Source organism: Antrostomus carolinensis, unplaced genomic scaffold (assembly GCF_000700745.2).
Source record: "Antrostomus carolinensis isolate BGI_N321 unplaced genomic scaffold, ASM70074v2 scaffold6602, whole genome shotgun sequence".
Lineage (NCBI taxonomy): Eukaryota > Metazoa > Chordata > Aves > Caprimulgiformes > Caprimulgidae > Antrostomus > Antrostomus carolinensis.
In genome coordinates, this window is record NW_010298851.1 from 1 (window position 1) to 7483 (window position 7483).

At 47.3% G+C, this 7483-nt stretch overlaps 1 pseudogene; it reads right to left on the bottom strand.

Annotated features, from left to right (window-relative positions):
- Window positions 1-6421: 6421 nt before the first annotated feature.
- On the bottom strand, window positions 6422-7186 carry LOC104520331 (olfactory receptor 14J1-like; annotated as a pseudogene).
- Between the last annotated feature and the right edge of the window lie 297 nt (window positions 7187-7483).

Below are 7483 nucleotides of genomic sequence, written 5' to 3' on the forward strand. Positions count from 1 at the left end.
TAGAATAGAATAGAATAGAATAATTCAATTGTGTCCTGGGTTTGGATAGGCCAGAGTTAATTGTTCTCAGGGAACTTGGAGAGGGGCAGCTGGGGCAGCAGTCTGGGCAGGCCAGGGCAGGTATTCCATACCATGTGACATTATGTTCAGTATTTAAACAGGGAAGTACTCAGAAGAGGGGGCTGCTGGGTACTGTAGTTCTCTAGCCGGTCTCGTGGTGAGCTGTTTGGTTCCGTGTATCACTTGTGTTGTATATTCTTTCATTAGTACTGTTCTTGTTGTTGTTTGGTGTTGTTTCTCCCTTACTATTTCAGTAAACTGCTCGTGTCTCAGCCCATTCATCCTGTTCATTTATATTTGCTCCTCCCCATACCACCAGAGGGTGGGGGGTGGGGTGGGCAGCAACCCTTCCTGGTTAAACTACATCAAGATGGAAGCACCTACAATGAACATCTAGTTCAAATACCTGACCACTTTGGGAATGCCCAAAAGATAAATCATGTTATTAAGGGCATTCTCCAAATGCCTCTCTAACATTGACAGGCTTGGGGCATCGACCATCTCCCTAGAAATCCTGTTCCAGTGTTTGACCAGATTCAGTAAAGAAACACTTCTTCATGTCAAGTCTGAACCTTCCCTTATGCAACTTCAAACCGTTCCCAGGCGTCCTGTCCCTGGATAGAGGTAGAAGACATCAGCACATGCCCCTCCATGTCCTCTCCTCAGGAAGCCACAGGGAGCAATGATGTCGTCCCTCAGCTTCCTTTGCTCCAAACTAAACAAGCCCAGTGTCCTCAACTGCTCCTCAGAGGACATGTCTTCCAGTGGGATAATCACCCCTTGACCAGCTGGTTCTACTGTGTTTGATGCCCCTCGGGATGTGGTTTGCCCTCTTGGTTACTAGGGAAAATGCCAGGGATGTGGCTGTCCTCTTGTAATGTATTATTTCTGAATCTTGTGAGCTGTTGAACAGCTCCTGACAGCAGATGATGAGGTTTCATTAGACCTAAAGGGTGGAATTTAGTTTTTGATTAAGATATCTAGATGTCATTTCAAACAGAATTCCTCCAATATGTGTGGAATTAAAATGGAAACATTAATAAATAAATAGTAAGACTATTAGACTTCAAGATTCTCAAAAAGACAGAGTCCCATACAAGGGGACCCTCTGGGGGCAGTGATGAGTAAATATATGTATCAAAATCATTATGTCACTTGAAACATAAATAAAAACAAAAAGGCATTGAATTTGGAATAGTGAGAAGATTCTATACATAGCAGCTCCCTAGGTCAGGTACCTTCTTTGACAATACTAGCTTGATTTTATAATGCACAAGGGTTTTAATTCACTTGAGATGTCTGCAAAAACACCAAAACTCTGCTGGCTCCTTTGGAGTCTGCTGCCCACCAGCATCCCCAGGTGCCTTTCTGCAGGGCTGCTCTCCAGCCACTCCTCTCCCAGTTTCACCTTAATGTCTGGCATTACTCCACCCCAGGTACATCATCTGGCATTTGTTCTTGTCCAGTTTCATGTCATTGATGATAGTCCAATGCTCCAATCTATCTAGATCTCTCCGTAAGGCCTCTTGTCCCTTTGGGAGAATCAACAGCACCTCCTAGTTGAGTATCTGTGATGGTTTCACCAACAGGTAAGACCAAGCAGTCTTGCACTCACTCCTCCCACCCAGTGAGATGGGAATGGAATCACAACAAAGGGGTCAGGGATGAGGACAGGGACAGCTCACTCAGTAGTTATGGTCATGGGCAAAAGAGACTCAATTTTGTGAAGAAAAATAAATTTAATTTGTTACCAATCAGTCAGAGTAGAAGAGTAAGACATAACAACCACATCTTACAAAACCTTTCCCCCGCCTGTCCCTTCTTCCTGGGCTCAAATTACTTTGTTTCTGGTTTCTCAACCATCACCCCTGCAGTGGCACAGGGGACAGGGAATAGGGGTTGCAGTCAGTTCATCTCTGCCACTCTTTCTGTCACTAAATCCCTCCCATGGGCTATAAGAGTCCAGGAAAAAAGTGTTCCAAAGTGAGCTTCCCACGGAGTCATGGACCTCTTCAGGCACAGCTTCTGGCTCCAGCATGGGGACTTCCATGGGCTGCAGATGGGTCCAGCGCACCTCCTCCTCCACCCCTGCTCTGGCGCTGAGCATCTCTGGGGTCTCAATTCAGTCTTGGACTCAGCTTTCTGCTCCAGTATGGAGTCTTCCATGGACTATATGTGGGGTATCTGCTCTGCCACTGAATTTCCATGGGCTACAGGGGACCTCACTGACCTTCTCCTTCTCCCTGCATGTTGAACTCGGTGTTTGAGGTTCTCTGTTCTTCCCCTCCTCTTCCTTCCTCATGACAACAAAACTCTCCCTTTGTTTAGGCCAATGCTTATCTTTTATTCAAGTCAATGACCTCTCCTCCAGGTTTTCTCCATCTTCTTCTTTTCAAGACAGTCCTTCCCCTCATAAATATGGATTCAAAGAGGTGTTTTCTGTCGCTGATTGGCTCAGCCTGGGCTGGAGGCAGGTCTGCCTTGGAGCCAGGGGATCTTCATTAAGCTTCTCACAAGGCCCATCACTGTGCCCCTTCCCCACTACCAAAAAATGGCCCCTCACACACAAATCCAACACAGTCATCCAGGAGGAGGTGGAGAAGGATCAAGGGCACAGTCAATGGGCACACCGGAGGGACTGGGAACTACAGGGTGTGGGTGTTGGGGGCATGGAGAGACATGGGCAATGAGTAGCAGCTGTGAAGGGTGGGAAGTGATCAATGGGGGTCCAGCATGGGTGAGGTGCAGGGGATGATGCAGCACTATTCTAGCTACTGAAAAGAAACCCAGCTCTGTTCCAGCTAAAAACCAAGACAGGGCCATACCCTACCTAGAGACCAGTGGGATATACTGGGACATTGTGGGTTAGCACAGGGAAATCTCCTGAGCATTGTATGGTTTAACACATGTATCCATGACCTGGAGGACATAACCCTTTCCACATTTGCCGATGACACTGAGATGTGAAGATCATTCCTGAGCCTTAGGAATGCCATTCAGGAGAAACCTGACAGATAGAAGGACTTTCCTGTCAGGAACATGATGGGAGAGAAGAAGGACCAATGCCAGCTCCTGCACCTGCAACAGAATGACACCCTGCAGTGGTAGGGGCTTAGGATGCCTGGATGGGGATCAGCCCTGTGTAAAAGGCCCTGGTGATGCTGGAGGACAAATAACAGAACACAATCCCACCATGTGATCTGGTAGCAAAGGCAACCAGCAGTGTCTGGGAGTGTATACAGAGGAACCTTGCCAAAAGGGTGAAGGAAATTACTGTCTTCTCATGCTCATCACCCTTTAGAACCTCTGTACACTACTATGTTAATTTTTGTCCCCCACTGGGGAGGGGGAAGAGGGAGTGAGCAGTGGTGTGGCTGCTGGGCTATTGGCCAGTCAAGTCATCACATTGAGGAAGATGATAACTGGGAGTGAGCTCAGAGGAAGGCCTCAGCTCAGGAGCTGAAGCACTTGCCTAGGAGAATAAGCTGAGAGGAAGAACCTTCTTCAGCCTGCAGAAGAGAAGACCTCAGGGATCTTGTAGCAGCCTGACAGTCCCAATGGAGACTTTTTCTAGGAACATGGAGCCAGTCTTGTCACCCTGTTGCTTAGCAGGGGATAATAGACAATAGTCAGATGTTGAAATAAGGAAGGTTCATGACAGAGATGAAGAAAATCTTTTTCTCCATGAGGGCATCCAAGCATCGGAGAAGGTTTCCCAGACATTTTGCCATCTCTGTCCTTGGTTGTTCCACAGCCCCACTGGATAAAGCCTTGAGCAATGTGGTCTTACTCCATAGCTGATTGTGTTCTGAGCAGAAGGCCAGACCAGAGACCTCCTGAAATCCCTTTGAAGAGAGTAGAAACCTAAAAGATGTAGCAGTTTCTTCCCCTCAAGGTCTAACAATGAAGACAGAAGGGAAAGTTCTCAGGTTCCCTGTGGGATGTTAGTGCAGTCAGACCAGCTGCAGCTTTTTTGTCTTGCTCCAGGCAGTGTTGCTTAGATGCAGGCCTGCTGGACAGGCAGCCCCAAATAGCCCTCATCATTTCCTTTGCTTCACCATGCATCTACTTTCCATCCTTTCCCCACTTTTCAAGTCCTAATTTTAAACTATCCTTAGACTTCCCATTCAAAAAGCCAACCCCTCTTCATAATTTGATCACAGGCCCTGCACTCACTCACTCTGTACCCTTATTTGGTGTTTCTGAGATGGTTAACGTGGTGCTTTCCACCTTGATTAGAGATTCCATTACATTAGTACTCTTCTTCTCACCTGTAATGTCCTGTCGCTACCTAAGTGATGGTCTTGTTAGAGGCACCGTGAGTCAGGATGAACATCAACACACAAACTTTATATGCTGGACTGTTGGAGGTTCAGTCTAGAGGGATCTTAACACACAGGTGTGGATTTGGTCAAGAGAAAAGCAACTTTAGAAGGAAAAGCTGCAGAACAACTCTATATAGCAGCATGGGCAGTGACCATATCAGCTAAGGAGTGCCCTGAGAAGAAGGGCCTGTGGGTCATGACAGCTTCCATATGAGCCAGTGGGCTTTGCTTTTCTTAAGGAGGATGGAGAAAACGGAGAGTGTCCAGAGGAGATGTGCGAAGATGGTGTGCAGAGCTTAAAATATGAACTGTAGGAGAATTTGAAGGAACAGGGCCTCTCTAGCTTGCTGAAGGGACTGCGTGGGGCAACCTAATAATAGCCTAAATGTAACTGGAGAGGTAACAGAGCCAAACCTTCTTCTGCAGTGACCAATGACATGACAGAGGCAACAGCCACAAATGGCCTCTTGGGAGCTTTAGGCTTGTCCTGGTTTTGCTAGGATAGAGTTAATTTTCTTCTTAGTAGTTAGAACAGCTGTGTTTTAGTTTCAGTGTAGGATTTGTTCTGAGAAGAAAGTTGATAAAGTACTAAAGTTACTAACTGCTGCTGGAGCTCAAGGCCATCGTGTTTGGGTAGTTTGCAAGTGAAAGGACTGGGAGGGGAGAGTCGTAGTAAATAGTAAAACCCCAAACTAGCATTTGGATATGCCAATGAAATATTCCATATCATATCACATCGTGTCCAGGATACTGACCAGGGTTGACCGGAAGACAGGGGCATTCTCTCTGGAATTGCTCGGGCTTGCTCTTCCGAGGTTTTGGGTTTGGGACTGTCTCTGCTCCGGGATCACTGACTGGGGACAGGCTGGGCATTGGTCAGTGGGTGGTCAGCACTGTACATCACTCAATTGTATATTCTGTTATTACTGTTGTTATCATTATCACTTTATTTTAATTAGCAAATAACTTTTTCTCAACCTGTGAGTCTCCTTGCCCTTTTCTTTCCAATTCTCTCCCCTACTCCCTGGAGGGAGCGGAAGGGTAAGAGAGCAGGCTGTGTTTGACTGCAAACCAAAAGTGTGAAACAAACATAAGGCTGAGTCTTAGGAAAAATACAATTGACTAGGAGGAGCATTGATGTGAACTCCACCTTTAGAGCCCCTGACTTGGGTACTGTCAACTTCCTTGCCAAAAGAGAGGAAGATGGAGGGATGTCAGCACTTCCATGTTCCTGCTAAAGATTTAATGCCTCCGAGAAAGGAGCTGAAGGTAACACTTTTAAACTAGCATGGCCTTTAGATTATTTCACATGTGATGGCTGCATTTCAATTGTTGGCATCCAGAAACCTCACCTGCTTTTCCTTCCTCTCCTCCCCAACGTGACCAAGTGATGGGAAGAAAGGTAGCAGAAAGGCCCTAGGGCTCTGTGTATCAGCTGGGGTCTGGCACTTGGAGGGCCATGGTGTCATTTTATTGTACAGCCCATAAAGAATCAAGCTGAGAAGTGAGTCTGCAAGTCTGAACCGACAAGGTCCATGAACAGGCAAGGTTGTTTCTACAGCTATTATTGGAGACGTGCACAGTTACAGCATAAGTCAAGCTGGGGATGAAAGTGAGCTGAAATGGTCTCCTGGGCCCACAGAATAGGGGTGTGGTTGGAGGCCACAGACAATGCTGGTCAGGGACATGAAGCTATACGGATGCTTCCAGGGTTCTGACAATGCCGTCATGGAATCCAACCTGCCAGTGCCCTCAGAAGGCCAAATTCTCAAGCCACATGTCCTGCCTGGAGTCTGTTCCCTCACAAGCTTCCCACAGAATCACAGACCTTTTCAGGCATCCACATGCTCTGGCCTGGGGTCCTCCACAAGCTGCAGACTACATATTTGTTCCACCATGGACTGCAAGGGGAAAGCCTGCCTCACCATGGTCTTCACCACAAGTTTCAGGGTAATCTCTGCTCCGGCACCTGGACCACCTCCATCCCCTCCTTCTTCACTGACCTTGGTGTCTGAAGTTGCTTCTCTCACATATTCTCACTCCTCTCTCTGGCTGCAGGTGTTGGTGCACACTCTTCTTAAATACATTATCACAGAGGTGCTACCACTGTTGCTGATGGGCTGCACAGCCCTGAAGATCTGCACATAGGACGCCACAATGGAAAAACACCACCCAAATGCTAAACAAAGGGTAAAACCAAGAAGTCCAATGCCCCTGAGGGAGGAGTGCAAGCAAGAGAGCTTGAGGATCTGGGGAATTTTACAGAAGAACTGGTCCAGGATATTGTCTTGGCAGAGTTGTAGTAAAAATGTATTTGCCATGTGCAGCAGAGCATTGAGAAACCCAGTGCCCCAAGCAGCTGCTGCCATGTGGACACAAGCTCTGCTGCCCAGGAGGGTCCCGTAGTGCAGGCGCTTGCAGATGGCAACATAGACATCATAGACCACAATGATGAGAAGAGGATGCTCTGCACCAAACAAGAAGAATACAAAGAAGATCTGTGCAACACATCCTGTATAGGAGAGATGGCCCTGGTGTCCCAGAGGGAATTGGCCATGGATTTGGGCACAGTGGTGAATATGGAGCCTAGGTCAAGAATAGAGAGTTTGAGAAGGAAGAAGTACATGGGGGTGTGAAGATGCTGGTCACAGGCTATGGCAGTGTTGATGAAGCCATTGCCTAGGAGAGCAGCCAGGTAGATGCCCAGGAAGACTCAAGTGCAAGAGCTGCAGCTCCCACGTCTCTGTGAATGCCAGGAGAAGGAACTGAGTGATGGAGCTGCTGTTGGACATTTGGTGTCTCTGTGCATGGGAACCTGTCTAAGGAAGAAAAGGCAGTGAGAAGTTAGGACACTCTTCTCTGTGCAAAACCTATTCCAGTTCTCATGAGAAACCTCAGACTGCCTTTCCCTTTTTAGGAAGACCTTTGGAAGGTGTGTTCATGAGAACCACTTGGTGCTGGCTGAGCTTGCTGAAGGGAACTGGGAACTCTGATGTGGGCTATGAAGGAGTCAGTCCTGCCTTACAGCATGAGGTAAAGAGGAGCACAGGATGATCTCAGATTAAATTGATTTGGGAGATCAAAGAACTTGTCAACAT